Raw genomic sequence first — 11,606 nt, 5'->3', positions numbered from 1 at the left:
TCCCATTTGTTTATTTTTGTTGTTGTTGCAATTGCCATGGCCGTCTCCTTCATTAAGTCTTTCACAAGGCCAATGTTACCTCCCCCTGCCTGCTTCCTGCAAATGGCATCATATTGGCCTTATAAAACCTATGCAGGAGAAAATTTATCATGTCAAGCAGGAAATTATGATCAATTTTTAAGATGGTGAGCAAGAAAAATGTTAAAAACCCAAACCTGAGTCGCATACAGATACACTTAATTTGACCCTTTTCTTCCCAGGAACATCCCAATTTTTTGGTTATGGAACCATTTGGACCCCTCCTGTAGACTTTGTTCTAAGACTTAAAGCATGCAGTGGCCTTGGGCGGCGCCTGTGGCTCAGTGAGTAGGCGCCGGCCCCATATGCCGAGGGTGGCGGATTCAGGCCCAGCCCTGGCCAAACTGCAACAAAAAAATAGCCGGGCGTTGTGGCGGGCGCCTGTAGTCCCAGCTGCTCGGAAGGCTGAGGCAAGAGAATCACCTAAGCCCAGGAGTTAGAGGTTGCTGTGAGCCGTGTGACACCACGACACTCTACCTGAGGGCAGTACAGTGAGACTCTGTCTCTACAAAAAAAAAAAAAAAAAAAAAAAGCATGCAGTGGCCTTCACAAGAAGAAAAGGTCTGCCCTCATGCAAATTAGTCTGTTTTTGTTGGAAACCTTCAGGGAATTTACCTGTGAAATGGAGACTCACAATAAAAAATACAGCACATCTTACTGTTCCGCTTTCAGCCAGTGTAATATTGTTTCCCACAGCATGGAATGCTTTAAAAAAAGTGTTTCATCCCAGCGCCAAAACTCCAGCCATGGCTTTGACTGCCTTCAGGGGTGGTAATGGAAGTGGGGAACCATCTTTTCAATACTGTATTATTTTCAGATGATTTTCCACCTACCTGGAAATGTGTAAATGAATGCAGAAAGGTTGAACTGAGATACTAAATTTAGGACAGGCAATTATAGACGCTGGAGTTCTGAGCTTCCTTTTGCTCCTCTGTAATTTCTGGCGTAAAAATGCTAAGTGTGGATAGTGTAAAAATAATTTGTTAATAATGAGCAAAGATCGTTTTGACAGTGTCTGACATTTCAGAAATCTACTGCATTGTTCTGACTGTATTAATTGACACTTCTTTCTTTTCTTTTCCTTATCTATCAGTGACAATTTCAACAAGCACCTTCTTTGACGGCTTGCTGGTGACAGGGCTATACATGTCCACAAGTGTCCAGGCTTCACAGAGCATTGCAGGTTCCAGTGCCTTTGGATTTGGTAAGCTGCCCTGACAAAAGAAACCAGTAATAGTGGCTATTTTATGCAGTTGTAGGTCTTATTTTTTGAAATTATCTCTTTTAAAAGTAATGAAAATTGACTACTTCAGAGAAAATAATCTGAAGTGACTTGTGTGTATTTGCCTGAAGCTGGGCGAATTGAAGTAAGTCCTGCAAATGTGCAGCCAGCTTTGATCATGATGAGCTTTCTCTATCTTTCTACACCTGCCGCCACTGTTATTCTGGTCCTGTGGGGTTCACGTAAATTTCTGGGTTCCTTCACCAAGGCTGCTGGAATTAGCTCTGATGCCCATGCGATTTTTCAGTAATCTGGTCTCATAAATAGTAAATAAAAAGTGTACATGTCAAGTTTGACAAGTAATCATTGTACAAAACAGAAGATAGCAGTGGTTGTTAAAATGATTGAAGTCTATGAGTATTCATAAAAGAATGCTATTTAATGTTTATGATATTTATTTGGAGTCTTTATCTTTAAATCAGAGACCTGTCAGGTTACTTATTGGAGAGGCAGAAGACCACATGATAGCCATTAATCCCAGAGGATTCTCAATTTGGAAATCTCTGGTTTACTCATAACGCTATCAACATGCCAAGCTGGGATTAAGTCGACCTTTCACAGCATCAAAAAATGCAAATATAACATATCAGTTTATGTAAGACATGAAATTATTGATCTTTCTCTCAAATTGGAAAACTATACATGACTTCATAGACGTTAAAAGGATAGAATTGTATTATCAAAGGCAGGTGTATGTTCGGTCTTTTTTCCTGTTGTATTTATAAATGGTTTTATAAATTTATAAATGGAAATAAATGGTTTTTACCTGTTTTTTTTGGATATGAAAGAGCCCCCTGCTCTGTGTCGAGTCCCAGCAGTAGCTCTGCCCAGGTGACTCATTGGCTATGTTGATGCTGCCTTCTCTCTCTGCTTGCCCCAGATGAAGTCCACAGCCCTAGGGCTTAAAGGAGCCTCAAAGTCATTTAATTCCTAAGTCTTAGACTATGAGAATTAAGTCCCATAGTTTTAGACTATGAGAATTTACCTATATTTAAAAAGTCATAGATGAGATTTTATAATGTTTTGGTAACGACTTCTAGGTCTAAACCTCAGGGAAAAAATTTTCTCTTATGTCTAAAAATACCACATCTTCAGACCCACTCTTCTTACGCGCTGTAGAGATGAAGAGTCAGGTTACGATCATGTATAAATGTGTAAGTATATTGCATACTATCTGTTTTGTTATAAGTAGGGCTGTCAGATTTAGCAAATAAAATACATTACAGTGGGTTAAATTTAAATTTTAGATAAACCACTAAATTTTGTAGTATAAGCATGTAATATTTGGAATAAGAACTCTTGGGCTCCACCATAGCCCGGTTAAATCAAACCTCTGGAGCCGGGCCTGGCTCCAGAGGTTTTAACTTTTAAAGCTCTCCAGTTGGTTCCCAGTCCAGTAACATCAGCAACTCTGGGAAGTTGTAATTGCAGAGTTCGGGGCCTCACTACTGACATGGTGATCAGTAGAGGGTGGGACCCACTGGCCATTTATTTAATACTCCAGGTGATGTTGATACATGCTGAAGTGTGAATAATTCTAGTAGAAAGACAAATATCGATGAAATGATCAGGTAAGTGGGGCTGAAAAATACACTGAATGCTGGGAAAGGGTCTCACAAGGAAACTAGACCTAGTCTTAGGTAAGGTGGGGTGTACTTTGGAAAGGTTTTCCTGAGGAAATGGTATCGGAGTGGAGATCTGAAGGAGCAGGAATTATTTGGCTAAAGGCCAGTGAAAGGCAGGGCATAGCATGCCCAAAGGAAAGAAGGGCAGTGCAAAGGCTTAGAGTGAGAACAGGCTGGCCGTATCCTAGATAAAGGAAGGGACACTGGTGTGGCTGGGCCTGGAATCCAGAGGGAAAATGATAACTATGGTTGGATAAGAGACCAGGAACAGACTATTTGGGATGTTGTAAGATTTGGATCTTCATTCCAAGAGCAAGGAAAGCCATTGAGAAATGTAGGCTGAGGAGTGCTTGAATAGCCTTTGATTTTGAAGAAATCACTCTCGGGTCAGTACTGAGAACAAATTGTAATGGATGCCGAAAACAGTTCTGAAGTGTAATTAATCTGTACTATGTTGGTGGAGATGATTTGAGAGAACTTGGCTGAATTAAGTAACTATCATTTGTTAATTTGGGGGCTTTAAGGAAAGTCATTAAAGATCATTCACAAGTATGTTACAAGTACATTTGAAGGAACATATAAAATATATGTATCATATTGTCTCCAGTTTTAGCTAGAAAGACAAACACAACACTAATAACAAAATTGTTAAGCATGATTTAAGAAACCCAGGCATCAAGACATTTTTTACAGTGACTTTGAAAGATACGAAAAATCAATTTTTAGTTGAATTATTATCTATTTTGGGGAGCTGAAATTGCACTTAGGCTTCCCATCACTGTCAATCCTGTATCCTTGGTTTAATGGTCCAAAGAGGCTTCCGAATATAAACAGAGTCCATTGATGATAGTTTGACTTCCACAGCCAAGTGCTCAGGTCTTGAACTAGATATTTTCCTTTTTTATAGAACATAATTTTTATATGGATGGATAGGTCGATTCCAATAATATCCTAATAATTGTATGCTTGTTTATGTGATACTGATAAATAACTTTAAAATGAAATTTAATAGTATGCCTGAATATTACATAGCAGAGTTAATCTTCATAAATAATGTTAGAATGGAAAGCAGGAGGTTAAATGTCTTTTTAGATAAAATGGTCACTTTTGAAGTAAACTGTATTGTTCTTTGGTATTTTAAATTAAACATATTCTTTAGAATATAAGAACAAAATAAAAAAGATTTAATTTGTTTAGGGTACAGGTAGGAAAGTAGGGGAAACTTATAGAAGGCAAAATTCAAAAGAATTGCTGCTTTTTGGTAGTTTAGAATTTATATGAGAATCAGGCTGAAGTAATATGGCATTCTTTGACCTAGAACAAAAGAGTTATTGAACACTGACTCCATTGTTAATCTCTGACCTTTTTAATGGAATGTTAAGCAAACCTAGTTTGGCATTTTTCCAAATCCTAGCATGATTGTGATATATTTAGCTGTGACAGTAAGGCAAAATAAAGTATATGATTGAGTCTAAATAGGTACTTTGGAAAGTTTTTTTTCTAGAGTTGTTTGAATTGTACTAATTATGCTATGGTTACAGCCACTCTCTTTTGAATATAAAACGTGTATATGACCATCCAAAATAAGTCCATAATTATTCTTAAGATACTGTGGTAGGAATGTAATTGCACTAACGTAAGTACAGCTTTTTATGCAAAACCAGAATTCTATAAAATGCATGCCTAACCGACCAAAAATAGACAAATGCCTAATAGCCAGAAATACATTAAAACAATAGCTATGCAAAAAAATGACTGTAAGCCAGCAATGTCTGATTTGAAATGCCTCATTTTGCTTGTCAATATAAGAAAACATGCTGCCCTAGGAAAGTGTGATGTTTAATTATGGATATCTCTTTGTGTGTCCCAGAAAAAAAGAGCTTCTCTCTTGTCTTTGGTTTTGAATTCCAGCTCAATCATGTAAATCTTCAAGGCTCCTTGTGGTTGCTCAATGAAGAGCGATTTGAATATCCTTTCATGCAAAATTGTTCCTGTTCCAGGGCTGAAATGCATTTTACTCAATATTTAGTATTCTGGCACTAAATGCTAGAGATTTTACTCAATTTTTAATATTCTGGTTCGAAGACCTGAAAATCAGGTTTGCAAGTCTGATAAATACCAGCCACAATTGTTAGACCTTGCATAAATTAAGGTCTTTGCAATTCCTAGATAATCTTGCTTAACTAACCCATGAGGCATTTTAGCAATTTTTCAAAACTTAAAGTTTTATAATTTCCTACTTGTTTCATATTTTTGTTTTGTAATAATTAGGCATTCTAGATCCAATAATTTAAGTAATAAAACTTTTAAAATGGCAATTTTTGATGAAATTCAAGAGTTTGGGATGGTGATCTGATGAACAGGTCTAGGATTATTTTTTTCTTTTTAATTTTCTCTCTTAAACATTCATGTTATATTTTTAATAGAAATTAAGTAATTAACATAAAATTAATATTTTCAATGTTATCTTTAAAACACAGTATTAGAATTTTTAACTTGATATTATTTTTTTAAATGTGATTTGACACTCTGGGTATATTTATACAACAAATTACTTAAATACTTTCAGAAGGACTTCAAATTTTAGTAAATCTTATATTGTCACTAGTTAGTAAAAATGTGTACTTTGCCAGTAGATTTAGATGGTATGTTAATGTTTCATCACCAGAATGCAAGCTTTTACTACTTTGTTTTATTTTCACTAAAGATAAACCTACAGGGTTGGCTGGGCATAGTGGCTCACGCCTATAATCCTAGCACCTTGGGAGGCCAAGGTTGTAGGATCACTTGAGGCCAGAAGTTTAAGGACTGCCTGAGTGAGAGTGAGGCCCTGTTTCCACTAAAAATAGAAAAAAATAATGGGCCTGGTGGTGTACACCTATAGTAACAGCCACTTGGCCGGCTGAGGCAGTAGGATGCTTTGCGCCTGGGAATTAGAGGTTGTAGTGAGCTGTAATCATGCCACTGCCCTCTATCCTTGGCAATAGAGTGGGACTCCATTTCCAAAAATAAAAGGAAAGAAAAGAAAAATACAGGGTCTCTTTAAGCTAACTGTTTTGGTTATCATGTTAAGACTAAGTTGAACCTTTTATGACTTTGCTAATTATCATTAAGACTCCTCCCCCCCCAAGCATTAGCTACAGTTCAGTCCTAAGGGTCTTGTTTCTGTGTCCGATGCACAGTCTGAATACATGAGCATAAGAAATTAATGTCTGTAAAGGGGGGTAGCCCCTACTGACTTTATTAAATAGGATATGTTCTGGTATTTACCAGTCCAGATTAAGCTTACTATATTCAGCATGATCTGGATAAATTTGTCTTGTCTGTCTCTTTACAAGGAAATAAAAAATAAATGCAATTGAAATATACTTGAGGAATTCAAAGGCATGACCTTTTACTAGGTATAATAAATGATCTAAAATTAACAGGAAGACTCAATTAAACAAATTACTCTGGTCAATGGTATAAGGAGCACAGCTGACAAGAGGTGAAATTGCCATTATTTATTTATTTTTTTTTATTGTTGGGGATTCATTGAGGGTACAATAAGCCAGGTTACACTGATTGCAATTGTTAGGTAAAGTCCCTCTTGAAATCATGTCATGCCCCCGTAGAGTGTGACACACACCAAGGCCCCACCCCCCTCTCTCCGTCCCTCTTTCTGCTTCCCCCCCATAACCTTAATTGTCATTAATTGTCCTCATATCAAAATTGAGTACATAGGATTCATCCTTCTCCATTCTTGTGATGCTTTACTAAGAATAATGTCTTCCACTTCCATCCAGGTTAATACAAAGGATGTAAAGTCTCCATTTTTTTTAATGGCTGAATAGTATTCCATGGTATACATACACCACAGCTTGTTAATCCATTCCTGGGTTGGTGGGCATTTAAGCTGTTTCCACATTTTGGCGATTGTAAATTGAGCTGCAATAAACAGTCTAGTACAAGTGTCCTTATGATAAAAGGATTTGAAATTGCCATTAATTTTTCCTGTTTACAGAGTATTAACTTAAATTTGGTCTTTATTTATTCTACTTAGGTATGCCAGCATTACCTTCATTAAGAAGTAGTTTTATTTAGTTTATATTTGACATACGATAAAGAATTCAGGGATATTTCCTAACTTCTAAATAGCCAACTTGAAAAGAATCACTTGCTACAATAGAATAGTGGGCATAGTCCATATACTGTTGAGTTCATCAATCAACAAATTGCTTATGCGTATGTTTAAGGCCATGAGATTTGAGCCAAGACAGAGAAATTGGTTGGTAGAGAAAGGTAACTCATTGTGAATGGTTCATCACATGACCTCCGGAGCTGGGCAGTTTAGGTTTTGTGCCTGGCCCTGCTTCTTGCTAACCTAAGCAATAGACTTACCTTCCCCAAGCCCTAGTTTCTGTATTTGTAAAATGAGAATAACAGTAGTGCTCAGTACAGAGAGTTATTGGATGGAGTAAATAAAATTACCATTCAAATACAAAGTATATTACATGTTCCAAACAGGTATTATTTAAAGACTCAGAAAGAAGCAAGAATTATTTCTTTGAGAAGGGCGATGTAATGGGAGGATTGTTCAAGAAGGTTTGAAAGGAGAGAGTTTGCCTCTGATGCTGGGGGGATGCACTCTGTTTCTTACCCATAGAATTTTGAGCGGGAATGGACCTCCAGGAGAGTCTGGCTCAGCCTCTGTCCAAATGTCTGGGTAAGGAAGCAAAATTTGGGAAGGCAAGTGGTGACTCTTATGTGAGCTGGTTAAGTGTGAGGACTAAAACCAGGTGTTCTAGTGTCACATCCAGTTCCCAGATATTTAAAAAATATAATAGTATAAAATTGACCGCTTAAAGGATATATTTCAATGATTTCCTGTATATGCACAAGACCAGCAATTCCAGAGTGTTTTCCTCACCTCTAAAAGAAACCCAGGACCCATGAGCAGTTACTCTCCATTCTTTCTTCCCCTCAGTCCCTACACTCATCTACCCTCTCTATAAATTTGCTTATACTAGACAGTTCGTGTAAATGGAATCATAGAACATGTAGCCTTTTGTACCTGACTTCTTTTCCTTATCATAACTTTTTCAAGGTTTACCATGATATAGCTACATCATTCCTTTTTACATCCAAATAAAAATTCCACTGTATGGATAGACATTACTTTATTTAGTAGGTGGATATTTGGCAGTTACCAGATTTTTATTATAAAAGGACGTAGGACTGTGCAAATTGAAAAAAAAAAAAAAGAAGGAAAAGAAAAAACAGTTTAAGGAAGATGCTGAGCAGTAGGATCACCAAATTCCTTAAATATTTATCATCAGTGGCTCAGAATCTCTAAAGACTAAAATTGTTTAATCTGTTCTATGGCTGAGATATGAGAATTTTCAAACTTTGGAATCAAGACAAATTCCTCCTCGGCCTTCCTTTTCTGCCAGTCAAGAGAGGCATGGTGGCATGTTTTTAGCCTAACCCTTGTCAAGTTACGTAAGTCGAGACTCACCAATCCCAGTCCCCAGCTCTTCATGAGGTAGACCCATGGAGCATGAAAACATTCAGGAGTGATGGGCAGCCGCCCTCAGCAATGGCTCAGAGGAGTTTTGAGCAGGGAAAGGAGAAGGTGAGAGTCAGAGTGCTGAAGTACTGGAGCGTTCTAGGCTCCTATTTTTCTTTTTTTTTCTTTTTTGAGACTGAGTGTGGCGTCATCATAGTTGACAGCAACTTCAAACGCTTGGGCTCAAGGGATCCTCTTGCCTCAGACTCCTGAGTAGCTGGGACTACAAGTGCCCATGCAAAGCCCAGCTAGTTTTTCTATTTTTAGTAGAAACAGTCTCGCTCTTTCTCGGGCTGGTCTTGAACTCCTGAGCTCAAACAATCCACCCGCTCAGCCTCCCAAAGTGCTAGGATTACAGGCGTGAGCCACTGCACCTGGCCTCCATTCTCCTATTTTAGGATTATTTTGGGGTTCTAAGAAATGATAAACATAGCTAATATACCAAGCATTTGGTATATGCAAGGTGTGTTGCAAGTATTAACTCTTTCATGCTAAAAAAAGAAATCCTACTATCATTCTCCTTATTTTGTAGATACAGAGCTGAGGCACAGAGAGGATAAGAAACTTGCCTGAAGTCACACTTGCTTAGGGAGTTACAAAGCCATAATTCAGACCAGGCTCTCTGGCTTCTCATTGAGCTTCCCTGGGAGCCCAAACCAATTTGGATTGGTTTCTGTTACAGCCAAAAGAAATGAAGGAAAGGCCTTCTCTGCTCTAGCCCCATCTATTCCCAGCCTCCTACCACCCCTTTCCAGATACGCACTCCCAGCACACACACACATACGCACCCATGAACCATTCAAAATAACCCATGCCTGGTTCCAAAGTCCCAGCTGCTTTAAAACTTCTGCTGCCCTGGTTTATGGCCCTTGGAATTCCTTCTGGCTCTGTCTCCTGGGGGAACATGAAAAATTATGTGAGAAAGGTCCTGAAAAATCCTCAAATCTTTGAGGATTCACAGGCTATTTTACTACTAAATACATGTGTATGTGCCAGTGTGTGGATATGTATTGGCTGTGGGGAATATTACATCTCTAGACATCCTGGCAACTGCTCTGTCCCTTTTTCTACTGTAGCTGACGGGTACCAATGCTCTCAGATAGGACAGTGATTGATTAAGAAGATAGAAAGAACTTTAAGAGATTGCCCAGTGCAGCCTCAGCTCTCAGAGCAGGTTAATGTCATGGTGGTACACCGTAGTTCTTATTTCCTCTCTTGTATCTTCCCAGAAATGATAACTCTGCAGTTTCCTAGGAACATATTCTAACATTAAGTCAAGTCAGATAATGAAAGATTTCCTCTATAAAAGTTTAATCCTTTGCTTTAACTTCAGCATCTTTCTCATCTAATTTTTCATGTAGCTGAAAATGGTGTTTGTCAGAAAGTAATTGTCTCTTGTTTTCTTTCCTTTACAGAAACAAAATTCCCAAAACGTACACTTCACAGATGTGTAACAGTCATCCATTTCCTAGCTCTTAATAATTTACTTGTCAGTTTTTTCTGGACACTCTACAGATTGCAGGTGGAGGAATTTAGTCCTGATAAGACATGTACCCAGAAACCACTGTGGATGGTTTAAAAATGTATCCTGAAGAGCAGTTCTTCTCTTCTTACTTCTGTTCAAATGAATATGCTCAGAATCATATAGAAAACTGATATATATATATTATAAATCATACAGAAAACTGGTATGTATATATAAAATTATGTAGGAAATTGAAATAGAGGGCTAAGAAGTGCACATTTTAGAGCAGGTTCTGGTGGAAGTTATAAGCTATGACTTCGGAAAATATTCTATCATTTGCCAGCTGGTGTTAAAAATGTGTGAAGGGCTTCTTCTATCTTGGCAGAGCTTATTCCTTTTATTGAAGAAGACATTTGCCCTGGTTATTGAGCAAACAAACAGGAATGGAGTGGAGGTCGTTACTTGAGGTACTTTTTCATGGGCCAAAATTGTTAAGAATAATTCTGGAAAGTGACTTTCTGTAAATGAACTCTTAGCCCTCACTTGATGAGAACAGAATCAGGAATACTCCTCTCTCTCTTTCTTCAATTATAATGTTTAAAAACATCTAGCAATTGTGGGTCTTTGCTGTTAAAAGGCGCTGTTCTCCAGGAGAGTGACACTTCTCTGAATAAGCCAGACTGTTCACATTAACAGGAGAGGGGATGGAAGCACATGCTCCAGGGAATGGACTTCAAAGTTTGACTCTGACCTAGCAGCTGTTTTACTTACAGTGTGGTTTAATCTCGATGTTTTCCAGTCCTTTTTTTTGTTTGTTTCCAGACAATGGTAAATGAGTTTATGTTCCACGTACACAGTAACTTATTTACAAATACTGTTGGATGAAGTTGGCTTCTCTTTCTTGGCAGTTACATCTAAGAAAAGCTTAACAATGATTTTGTAATGTTATTACTTCTTCGATATAATTCTGATTTTATTTTGAGATAAAAAATAGTGAAAGTAAATTCTTCTCCCAGAAAATAGTTGTGCATACAACATTATAATTTGAAAATAGATGTAGGAGTCCAACAAAGGCCCCTCACCAAGTGCTGGTTTTGTTTCCACTCCCGTCTTCTGTTTTGTACTTTGTTTTCAACCCTCTGATGCAGAGTTTCAACCCTATTATGCATCTAGCCTAATAGGCTGCTCTCTGAGGCAAGCACACAACTAAATTACTGTTTTCAGGACTCTGAATTGTCTGGATGGAAAGATACTTGTTAGTGTGGGCGTTGCCATTTTGGAAAACAGAACAGCGAAAATTGTTAATATGTTGGTAAAAGTTCAGATTGAACTCCCCTCCTGCTTTTCTTCCTGCATGTTTTCATACAGCAGAACCATGTTGTTGTTATTATCCGGTTAATTATGTTATTTCTGGTTCTCTTTCAGAAAAGTTCCTCTCTACTTGAACTCCTGTAAATAGCAAGTTAAACATACAATAAATGTAGCTATCAGAGATATTATTCTGGGAATATGTTTTATTTATCATTTGTTTCCTTTTTAAAATAATTATTTGTATTATGAGATGATTCCTTTTTAACCTGACTTGTAACCTGTATGATCTGATAGCAT

This window comes from Nycticebus coucang, chromosome Y (assembly GCF_027406575.1).
Source record: "Nycticebus coucang isolate mNycCou1 chromosome Y, mNycCou1.pri, whole genome shotgun sequence".
Lineage (NCBI taxonomy): Eukaryota > Metazoa > Chordata > Mammalia > Primates > Lorisidae > Nycticebus > Nycticebus coucang.
The sequence above is the reverse complement of the archived record's forward strand: the minus strand, read 5'-3'. Positions refer to the sequence as shown.